At 37.3% G+C, this 12,362-nt stretch overlaps 1 protein-coding gene across 3 annotated transcripts in view; it reads left to right on the forward strand.

Moving 5' to 3' along the window:
• LOC143343063 (cilia- and flagella-associated protein 298) overlaps positions 1–12,362 on the forward strand; it is a 132,744-nt gene that overhangs the window by 75,442 nt on the left and 44,940 nt on the right. For 2 of the 3 annotated variants that reach the window (XM_076767577.1, XM_076767578.1), the window contains exon 1: positions 7,205–7,821. The exons of the other annotated variant lie outside the window; for it this stretch is intronic. The gene's annotated coding sequence lies outside the window, so the exon portion shown is untranslated. Of the gene's footprint in view, positions 1–7,204; positions 7,822–12,362 lie in introns of those variants that run through there. 3 annotated transcript variants of the gene reach the window in all.

The following is a 12,362-nucleotide window of genomic DNA, read 5'->3' on the forward strand; positions in this document are numbered from 1 at the left end:
GTTTCATAAAAAAAACGTTCAAATATGCACTAAACAATTTCAAGCCAAGGATTGTTAACAATGGTTTCCTGAAAAATGATACGGGAGTCAATGAAAATTGTTTCTCAAAAAACAAAGAAAATTATAGAAATTATGAGATTTCTGTTTGATAATACGTGACAGAGTATTTAAATGTAAAATAAATTCACTTTAGAAGTTTCATTATTTGATTGGCCGATTTATTTCGATGTTTCTACTTAGTGACTCTTGGCTGGCCATGTCATTCTCATACTACTGATGACTGAAATAGCATTAGTAACTGACAGTAGAGCCCAGACTCAATAACACAAGGTTTATTCGGAATATTCGCAAAACTAAAGAAAAATCGTCGATCAAGAAATAAACAAATGTCCAAAAGTTATAAAACGTCTGCATAATAATATATGAAATAAATTAATCATGCAAAAAGAGTAATAGAAAGTAGGAAGAAAAGCTAATACAGGTAATAGTAAAAGATAAAAAAATTATATTGTTTAGTATTTTGTTCTCTCTTACATTATTTATAATATGATAACTAAATAATTTGTATGTTTGAATGTATTCTATTTATAGTATTTTGCACCGGTATTTTTGTGTTACTGAAATTAAAACCAGCACTAGTAGTTAATCGTTATAAAATAATCTTGGAAATTTAACTCACAAAAAATTTCGTTATTAAAAAGTGAAACAACCTGCTGTAAATTAATATGTAAATTAATATGTTTGGTTCGTGTCACCACATTTTACTGATCATTCGACCGTGATACTAAGATACTACTGCAATCAGAACCAACAGTAGTAATCGACCATAAGGAGACAGACTCAGTAACGCGGGGGCGTTTATTGATTAGTCATAACTGGTTTGGATGCGAGCCGAACAATTACCATTGAGAAATACATGGGAAAATTACGACAGCCGTAAAACACGACATAAACATATCATCCAGATGTGGATGGAACGATACAATGCTTCGTGATAAAAATTCTCCTTCGTTCGAGTGTGTATTTAAAGAGTGACAAGAAGATCACAGAGCAATGAACGAACACCGTTACTTATTTCTATCATTTTACCGCAAGAAACGCACGGTTAAAATAGCAGTCTAAACTTAAAATTCTCCACTGGAAATCTGCACTCTACTTAGTCTGGTAAAATCTTCGAGAGCATCGCGAGACACGTGAGCAAACATGATCCTCCCTCTCGTTGCAAATTCAGGGTAACTGTTTAATAGAATACGATGGCAAGCAGAGCACGTTGATCGTGGCCTTGTCCAAATATTATACTCGAACGTTGAAGTGACGAATTTGACGACGGGAGTCTTATTAGCATGATTTATTTGAAGACACGCTGAATTTAATTAAACATTGATTTTCCTTCTTTTTTCTTCGATATCTGTGACGACGACAAATCGAAAATTTAATAGTAAGGAAGAAATTGTCAGTCTTAAGTAAAATTATAGAACTGTTCAGTCATCAGTAGTATGAGAATGGCACGGTCAGCCAAGAATCGCTAAAGGAGAAATAAATCGGCCAATCAGAGAATGAAATTTCTAAAGTGAATTTATTTTACATTTGAAAAGTCTGTCATGTATTATTTACCATAAAGATAATGGCCGTAAAATTTACGTGCTTGACAATACACTCGAATTTTTATATTTTTTCACTAACGAACACCTTTATTTTCCATTCGTTTACTTCGAGTTTCTTTTTTTAAACGTTACCTACAATCGCTTTAACGAATGTCACGTTCCCATAAAACGCGTCGGAATATTGAATTAGCACAGCTTGAGTTTCACACACTCTTTCGTCGAATATTCGTCGTCTCAGTGGTTGCAATCTCCTAACGCGTTTCTCATTATTTTAAATCTAGCCGTCGCGTTCGTATAAAGACCCGCAGGACTCTTTCATCGTGAACTCTCCGGGGGTTATATTTCAAATGAGAAGCAGAAACGGGGAAATGCAAATTTACGGGGGTGCACTTTAATATTTCGTCGATGGCAGTCGACGCGGGAAATTTATTTCTAATAGTTTGCTGGCGCTGTGAATAAACAACGATCGTTTCGATGTGTCACGAAACGATCGATGATTAAAATATATAATTCATCATGATAAACCTGCTTTCTATCGGGAAAAGTCATGTGAACGTTATTTAACGTCGCTGGAACTACAGTTACACCATATTTTTCTATACATGCAATGTTGTATTCGCAATTTATAATTGCATTACTTTTTGTGATAGAAATGCATGTTTCTTTTGCATAAGTTTCGACAAGGGACAATTATTTGAAATGACTATACTTCGCTATAGTACTCTTTTACTTTTATGCAAGAAATATGTAATTTTATTTTTTTAAATAATACAATTGTCTGCACGTGCACCACTTATTTTAAGAAATGTAGTATGTTTTGAACAATTCGTCTTCCTTCTTTGACAATTTTCTCTAATTGCATTGATTTTTAAAAAAAAACCACCTATTTTCATTAAATATTATTTTGTAAATTTATTTAAAAGAAGATGCATCGTATTTAAAATTATAATATTATTTAAAAATAACAATATTTATTCGTGTCGGGAGAACTGTGTGTTGTTTCGTGGCAGAATTAATGCAAGAACGTCAGGTGTTTCATGCGTCGTTAAAAAACGAGTGTAAAATAACGATATTTCGAATAACAAGAAGAATATATTCAAGAATATCCGTCGTGCTGTCTGCCTCAATAAAGAACAAACCTGGCTGGCTTGAGTGCGCTTCAAACACACTTCACTTTCAATACAACGACGCCAAGCAGCTTACCGAGAGAAGGTTCGTTACTGCATTGTTCAAAGTGCAACGTCCTGTAGGCTTGTTTTGATCGATCTCTCTATGGCCTGTTGTTAGGGGCTAAACGCCTAGGTACTCGATATTCGAGTGCTGACAAACGACGAGTACCAAGCACTTATTAATATTACAAATGCCAACAAGCAATGCAAAACAAAATCATCGATTTGCAATCTTGCATCAATGACGAGCCAAACAGATTCAATTTATAGTCGATCGTTCGCAACCGCACGGAACTACAATGCTTAATTTTTGTTAAAACATTTTTAATTGTATTTGAATCAGAACGTTGGGATCAAACTTTGAAGGGTGTTTTGATCCCTTAAACTTCAATTTTCAAGTTTTCTACAAGCCAACGGAACATTTTTTTGTAATTAAAATTACGGAAACTAATATTTCGACGCGAACTCAAAACCAGGTCTCGAAACGCTGAATCGTCGCTTTAATTTTACGCGCCATGATTATTCAACGTGTATCGTAACTTGTATTAATTTTACAACGCTCACGTGTATCCGTTATAACGAATTGTCTCGCGTAACTGGAAACAGAGTGCAAGTACATTTAATTATAGCTAACTAATATTATCGTACGACGAATGGGAAACGACATCTCGCGATGACGGGTTCTAATTCGTGACACTCGGTCGCCTGAATTATGCTAACGAAGGACGAAAATGTTTGGTAGAAGTTCTCTTAAATCTCGATAACATTGGGAGCAACAGCCTTGTTCTGGTTTCGACTCGACTTGTCCCGTATTCGGAAACGTTGCAAAATATATGAGTAATAAAACGCAGTCATGGCAGCCATAGCAATCTGGAAGAGGTGTCGTCTCGCTTAATAACATTTTCACTATTTAGATTGTCGTAACTGACAAAAGCTGGAACAAGAAACCGGTATAACTGTTCATCAGCGGATGGAAATGGACGTGGAAACGTGTTTTATTAACTGGAAGCACGGCATAATTTTGAAGCTTGAAACTCGTGAAACCTGAAATAATCACCTGAAATTTGTGTCTCAACACGATTCGCAGACATTTGCATACTCGAAGGCAAAATAATAATCTGGCTGTTGAAAAAATTCGTTACCGCGTGAGAAAGTATTAAGTTATTTCACGAGTCTTTGGGTATTTAATATATTCACTGTTGTGACGGTCACTGGTGACCGTTCCATAGTTTAATACTTGAGTGAAAACACAGTATAATTTTTCAGTTACAAATGAACGTACCAAACATTTATATTGACCATTTTCTTTCTCGTATTTGATTAAGCAGAACATGCTAAATAATTTCTTATGAATAACTATGAAAATTCATGGTAAGATTTCTTTCGAAGTTGTATCAAAAAGAGTACAAAAGGAGTTGTATAGCCTTTGTCTAAAAGTTATTGAACGCAAAAAGAAAATTTTATAAATGAAGATTCTAATGTAAATAAATAGAATTTCAATGAAATTTGACACTATCTTTCCCTGTATAGTACATATTTTCCATGAATGCAATTTAATCAATTACTCGAAAACTTACGAAATGATTTGATAACCGTATCAGAGAAACGATAAATGGCGAAGATATCGTAGGACATTTAAAAAAATAGACAGACATTTTTAAAAGAACGTCGAACTGTATTTGCAAAGAATTTTTATACCAGACGCGGTTCGAGTTTTAGAATCATCGGTTTCGGAGTTCCTCCATAGTTTCAGGCTTGATAGACAATCAAATTAATAGGAAAATTCCTGGAGAGCTAGGTTCCATTAGAGGAATAGTCCTCCTGCAAGGATCGATTAACCGTACTGGACAAACTCACCTAATTTCTCAGGCTCGTCGCGAACACCGTCGCGCCGACCAACCTCGTTCCAACGATTTACAACTGTTCCAAACTCCAGCTAGACTGGTTCTTATTGGTTTCTGGTCCGTAGCTCCAGGGCTGCATCAGCACTGAGTCATTAACAGAACCCTTGAGGGTACATACACGTCTTGGAGAACTTCTCTCCGCCCAGTCACTCGAGACGCATCTTAATTTTTAATAAAAACTAGTTAATTATTAAAGTACTGCGCAAAGACTTTGCATGGAACAGAGTTTCTCAAACTTTTTTAGTTACGGGACACTTCTCATCTCACAATATATTTATAGGACACATTGTATCATGACCATTTGATTTTAAAATGGAAAATTCGTAATTCCTGTTTGGAGTGAACTTTATCTTTGAAAATATTATAAAATCAGTGTGGAAGTATACGTATAAAATGAAAAAATCAATAGAAAATTTAATGGCCCAATTATCAGTTTTCGAGTCACATAATTTTTCATTGTTACATTTGAGGCATATTCGTTTAACATTTTCGCAGTTTCGATGTGCAAGCGTCAACGAGTAATTTGGCTTTAAACGTCAGAGATCAATTAAAACCTTTTGGCTAATTTCCAGCACACGAGGTAAACCTCCTCCGTATAAAACGATATTCAATAAAAATAGTAACAGCACCGTGGCGACACGATTAAATATATCTCTTCGACCTTCCACTTTTCCCTGGAAACGAGTAACAAGAATTTGCTATGAAACCAGATAGCAACGCCGATGGATGAATCATTTGAAGTAACCACGATCGTAGCCACAATTCGTACTAAATCATTAGACATAGTTTCACGAAATTTGCGAAAGTTCGTAAACCAGTTTCACGAAGCATTTCTGCTGAGTTGCAAAAACACGCTCTTAACTTTAGGTTACATTTCATTACGACCCTCCTCGTCGAATAATTCCCTTCAATCGATCCAATCAGGCCTACGACAAGCTACCTCGTCTACACTTTCACGGAATTGTCTTAAAATTGTGAATTTTACTAAATAACCTTGTGGTGCTCAATTTAAAAAAATTTTATTTCAATTCTGTTTATTTAAAAATACATCCTTTCAGAAACATAGGAAAAATACTAAAAATAAATCATTCTTAATTATTTGAGCTTTTATAAATTTAAGTAAAATATTAATAACTTTTTAATTTAATTGCATTAATACTTGCTATTTTGGGTAAGAATCTATTTTAAGATATCTAATATCTTAGGTAGCGAATTTTATCTGTATTTACTTAGAGTGGTTTTAAACTGTTTGATGCAGCATTATAAGTGTGTTTTACTCGTGATACTGATAAGAAAGCATATAAACACAGGTTTGCAAATTCTTCTTCTTTGAGTTATTGCCCAATGAAATTGCACATTACATGAACTTCAGCGCAGTCATGTGTTACGTCGTCAACAAATTTTATTGTTCTTGTTTTGGTATCCTCTATCTAAGAAACGTCAACTTTTACAAGGTTGATAGTTTATTCGAATACTAGAATCTTTCTGCTAATGTAAACTTTCATCCATAAATTACAGAACGCTCAATAAATTGATATTACGAAATGAAACTAACGTTCGTTCAGTTTTACATTATAGAGAAAATATAAATTATATTACACGACAAAAATTTTACTCTAAGATAAACGAATAATCTTATCAATCTATTGGTTTCACTCTATCGAGTAATATAAAAGTTCTATATCGTGAATTTTTTATACTCGTTCGACCACATTGAAAATCACCAAACAACTTATTAATCATTCCGATGGCTTCGGTTTTCAACGCCGTTTCGTCTCTTGACGAACAATGTTTTATTGATACGCGAAATTCGTTTCCCTTCGTTTCGCTATTCATCAAAGCTATTCATCGATCGATTTAAATGGCAATCAACGTCCGACTAATTAACCTTGAATTTAATATGCGACACTCTGTCGGTTTGCACACATTAATACACCAACGATTCCGTGGCAATAGTATCACATTTTGCATGAACTTATCGAACAGCTCTCTGTAAGATACAATAATATCGTTTTAGTTAATTTTAAAGACAAACTTTACGAGATTTGACGCAATATTTATTTGTTTCAAGTTTGTATGAATTTAAAATTTCAAAAGTCCCCTGAACCGACAAATTTTGTTTAATTTTTAAATAAATTACTATTCGTTAATTTCAGAACATCGAACGTCACGAACTTGACAACCTAATACTTAATAATTATTTCTCGGCGGTTCTAATTACGTCAAATCGAACTCTTAAAGCGCGCAATATTTTCTGGGACAACCTAATGAAACTGTCAATGATACCGCGTGGTAGCTTCCGTCAGTCGATTCAGCCGTGTTCCCGGATCGATGATCGGGCCTGTTCTAAGAGGGTGGACCGTGGTGAATGAACGACAAGCGCGTATCCGTCGCGAAGAGGCTCGTCGAAAAGACGGGGCGAACTAAAGACGGAAGTGTCGTGGATCCGGAGCAGCGGATCGGGGAATGAACGAATGAAAGAAAAACTCGTAGAACGGAGAGGACAAAGGGCAAAGTAACCGCTAGGGTAAACGTCGAGGAAAGCGTGCGCGCGGGGTGAACCGAGGGGACGCCCTGGACGGTGGTGTCGACGATGTCGGCGTGAGCGTCGTTCGCGGCGGTCGATGCCACCAGATGCCACTGTGGCGCTGCCGTCGCTCGAAAATAAGCTCGCCCAAAAGCTCCGCCGACTGCAGTAGCCCGGCATCCGTCGGCGCCGCGGCCAGGACGAAAATTTTCCCGCGGTAGATCCCACCGTGCGCGAATCGCTCGATGGAGGATTGAATGCGCCCCGACGGACATCGGAACGTTGAACGACGTCTCGCCGAAGGAATTAAAAATAAGTTACAAACAGAAACCAGTCGAGGATGTGGCGGCGGCCGTTGCGCTCGGACTGAAGGGGGTTTCGAGTCGTTTGACGGAACGGCGGGTGTCGATCGAGGCGCGGTGGGTTAGCGAGATCGCGAGACAAATGTGCACGGTGGACAGTGTGACATAGTGCGGCGAAGTAGGAGACGAAGAGAACGGGGAGGGAGGAGGAAAAGGGCCAGCGAGGAACGCGGGAAGAGGAGGAGGTGGGACAGGATGCGGGGGCACAGGAAGAGGGCGCAGAGCCCCGACGATTTCTCTTCTTCTTCATAGGGGGTACCCTTCCGTTCCTATATCACGGAATCGAGCTTTCTAGAGATCCAGGACGCGCCTTTCGAACCTTCCCCTCCGTGGCCCCCTGATCGAATCGTCCTCCGATCTTTCGAACTTTCACGGAGCTCTAAAGATTGCCCCTGAGTGACGTTCACGAAGTGAGAAATCGTCAGGTCATGTGATCGAAACGCTGACCCAGGTCAAAGTAACCTCGTTGAAAAATTCTGAACACCGAATCTATAATAAATTCGATGCAGGGGCAATTTATCCAGCTCCCCCAGGTGTATCTGTTCGATCTGTAGAGGAATTGCTCTGCCATTCCGACAGATTCTTCGAAAATTGTTGGCCCAGTTTCAGATGGCAGCATCCATCGAGCGAAATGTTGCTTAAATTTTCCCGAGGAAGAGGTCCTCCGGATAAAAGAGGCGTCTCGGCGGAAGCGTCGCGAGACACCCGCGAGACGGTTTTAATCCCCCCGAAACGCGACTCTGATTTTGAATCCCCGGGGTTCACGTCGGACGTCAACTGCGTTTCGTCGGTGCCTTTGAGGGAGTCCCTTTCATTGGTTAACCGAAGACACCGACGTCGCGGGTAAATTGCAAAGTGTAAGGCACGTCCGTGCATATACTAATTGCTGATTAACGAGGCAGACTTGGCTGCTCCCATTCGCGAGCCCCTGACGCAGCTCCTTCCGTTGATTGGATACTTCGTTCGGCATGGACGCGGCCGGCGTAATCAACGCGGACACTTAACTCGAGGCGTGTTGATTCACGTCGAGTGGTTGCCGCAAATGCAAAACCCCTTTGTCGCAAAGAGATTGTGCTGCGGAACAATTTGATCTTTCGGGAACGAGCTTCTCTCGCTCGAACTCCTTGAATTCCTTGAGAGGTTAAAATAGCGAACGGGAAGGGAGCAGACGTTCGATCGAACGGAAATTAAGTTAGAAGACCAAGATAAATAAAATGCCAGTCAGTAAGAGCATAATATCATTTATTATAAACGTATCGATCTTAGAAGTCGGTCTTCTCGAGCGTGAACGATCGTTCATCTTGAGGAAAAATTTTAGTTGCGTCGAAGAGTACAACCTGAGGTCGAAACGTTTATTAGAAATAGGAACGTGGTTGTACCGACTACCTTCTTGTTTAATTGGATCGAAGATTTTTGTATTAGGTCGACAAGGTTACTGTCGAAAGGGCTCGTTCGGAATCGATTGAAGGAGCAATGTTGCAGCTCGCACAACACGATTTAGCTTGGACGGTTCGAGTTTTAGTGGCCTCACGTAAATTGAAATTCGATTCGGGATAAGACGTCCTGGGGGTGATAGATTGGGTTCAGTTTCCGTATTTTTCGGTCGAACATCAATCCGTGTCACGCTTATGAGAATCGTATTTAACCTAGTCGATGCTGTGGACATTTATAAGTGCCCCGGTCGATTGGTGCATTGCGTGCGGTAAACGCCTATCGGCGTTCAGAGAATGTGTCCAAGAAAATATGCGAATTATGATATTACGGAATTTCCGTATGAATGGGAAATCGATAGATGACGTAGAATCTTCGATTACTGAATAGACCAACCTTTTTGTTCCTTAATTACTTGATAAATTCTTGGTTAGTATTAAAAGCAACGATGAATACAATAGAATCTTTTATTCATGTAGATCGTTTATCTAGATTATTGTAGGATAATTTCATAAATAACAAAAATGCTTAGAATAAAAGTGGAAAAGTAATAGTAATAAGTAGGAAATCTTCGCTTCAAGGATATCTTCGATTCAAGGATGTCTTCGCTTCTTACTAATTTAATTTTCTACTTAATATATATACATATACTAATTTAATTATCTAAATACCAGTAGGATAATATATACTGTATGTCTCATGAACTCTGTCTATTTAAATATCTTCAAAATTGATGATGGTTTTGAGGGGTGCATAATCTGCTGTAATTTTTGTGAAGGAATTAATGGGATTTCGTCATCAGTGACTAAATAATCTTCTACAAGAAATGACAAATTAAATTAGTATGAAGAACAAGACAGACCTATGGGTTACTATCAAAAGGAACTAGTGTTCATGATATACAGATATTCGATATTAAAATATTATATTTGTTAATAATACTTTTTCCACTTCTGTGATACACACTTATCATTTGATTTATTTATAGAATTATATTATAACTTTTTTCTATCATGTTCATTTATTATTGGTCTTAATACAAACCAAATTACACATATGTATGTACATATTTATTTCTTAAGTTATTGCTTTTGAAGATGTAAATACAATTCGTCCACGACCTTCAATGAAGTTTCGTTTATTAAAATCTATAAAGGTCTAAAGAATACAGGTAAAATGATACGTCCCAGATAAATTGCAGTAACTTTGATCGTGTCGTTAAAAAATCGTGTGCTTTGACATTCCACAGCGAAAGGCCATTCTTGTCCTCGTTGCAAATGATCGTATTTTTTTTTATCGGCATCTTCAAACGATTTGGTTTCCAGCACTATTCTTTTATATTACTTGTCTGATTATCCGATAAGTGTTCATGAGAAAGAACACATGTAGTTCGTCGCAAAGACAGAGCTACTTTCTTTTAAACCAGCGTTTAAAGTGTTTAATGGTCGCTACCCTTGTTTAGATCAATATCTTCTTCTTCATAAGTAATCCGGTTTGCAACCCCTATTAGTAGTTGCTTCACAACAGAATCACTGTAGAAGCCTTTTAACGAAAAATCGTAGGCTCTGATTACTGTTCAATTAATTCTTTCCTGTTAATGGATGTCACTCATAATGATCGTAATTGTATGTGGTTTCAAACTTTTTCAAACACGAGGAAACTAACTTTTTTGCTGCGAACATCGTATTTTTTTTTTATGTTCTGCACAGAATGTACAAAAATTATCTATCACGACCATCACAGCGTGATTCTGCACCTTTGGATCGATGGAGATTGTTAAAAGTATGAACCATAAAATTGACCTTGACCGGCTTTTCAAGGTCAAGGTTTTCTTTATTGCATCGTGTTCCGTTAATCGAGAGGATAAAAAGTGTCAAAGGAACCATAAATAGAAACTCAATCGTTTTCTCGGAAAACAATGTTAAAATTTCGATAAGTCTTAAACTTACTTTATTATAAATGTTTTCATATATTGAAAGATTTCATATTTTTCAAATAACATGTTTTGATAAAGCAGTGAAAAATTCTTTGGTTAGCAGCAAGCAATATGAACGACAATATTTCTACTATCTGCATTCGAAAGTCGTCACTTATTTACATGGTGTTTATCCGAGGGGAAGAAAACGTTCCAAGTGTTTAAAGAATTCGTAGTTTCATCGCCAAGGCAATAAACTTAGTAGTTATGAGACATTTTTATGCCAAATTTTAGACTAGAAGTTGCTAGAAAAGATCCGTGTGTAGTTAGGATTCCTTTGCCGTGAAATAGTCAGCGCACAAAGGAGACAAAAATGTAAAATGACAAAGTATACCGGTGAGGATGATTTCACACAAAACGCTTCTTTGAGTCCTGTGTGTAGCATCAGCTTGTTCTGACGTAACTTCCAGGCACGGAGCACGCCGAGTCAATAAAGAAGAATAGCACTTTGTGGTCATGAAATCCAGTTTCTTTGCATTTAAGCGGAAAATGCAAGTCAAACAGAAAGGAATGCACTTTGTGAGAATATACCTTACATTCCCAGCTCTTCGTACGATATACAACGATCTTCTGTTCTCTTTAAACATGCAGTTAGAAATAAATTTTACTTTCCTTACGAAATACGACCAGGAAATGGCGGGGATAACTCGATATCATATAAGTGGGCAAACTTGGCGTCATATAAGCGAACACTATTGTATATACCATGTTATTTTTCTTCTCAAACTTTTATTTGTAGTATACAGGATGTTTGGCCACCCCTGGAAACAATTTTAATGTGAAATTCTAGAAGCAAAACTAACACGAAAATCAAAAATACCAATTTGTTGATTGAGGCTTCGTTATAAAATTATTAACGTTTAAAATTCCGCCTGTGTGCGCGTGATAGTGGTTCTCACTCAGCATGAGAAACTCTACTTACTGACGTATCGACAGCCTTACAGTTCTGCCGTTCTACAGATGGAACTTTAAACGTTAATAACTTTTTAACGAAGCCTCAATCAACAAATTAATATTCTTGATTTTCGTCTTATTTTGATCTCTAAAATTTTAATGGGGGATTGTAGAGGCCAAAATAAGACGAAAATCAAGAATACCAATTTGTTGATGAAGGCTTCGTTAAAAAGTTATTAACGTTTAAAGTTCCGACTGTACTGAATTTTTTTCTCAAAAGTGGTTAGGATTTCGGGGGTATGTTTATTCACCAAAAATGATTGTAATTGACCCCCGCCACCAGAAATAATTTTTTCAGAACGATTTCAAATTTTTGAATTTTGCCGAAAAATTTAGGCACCTACCCCCTGTGGATTTTTCTTAGAAATTTGTTTTTCATTTTTAGTAATTTTGTTTGACGCCCTATTAAAAAGTTGTCTAATACTTTTTTGTAGGT

Source organism: Colletes latitarsis, chromosome 6 (genome assembly GCF_051014445.1).
Source record: "Colletes latitarsis isolate SP2378_abdomen chromosome 6, iyColLati1, whole genome shotgun sequence".
In the NCBI taxonomy this organism is placed as follows: Eukaryota; Metazoa; Arthropoda; class Insecta; order Hymenoptera; family Colletidae; genus Colletes; species Colletes latitarsis.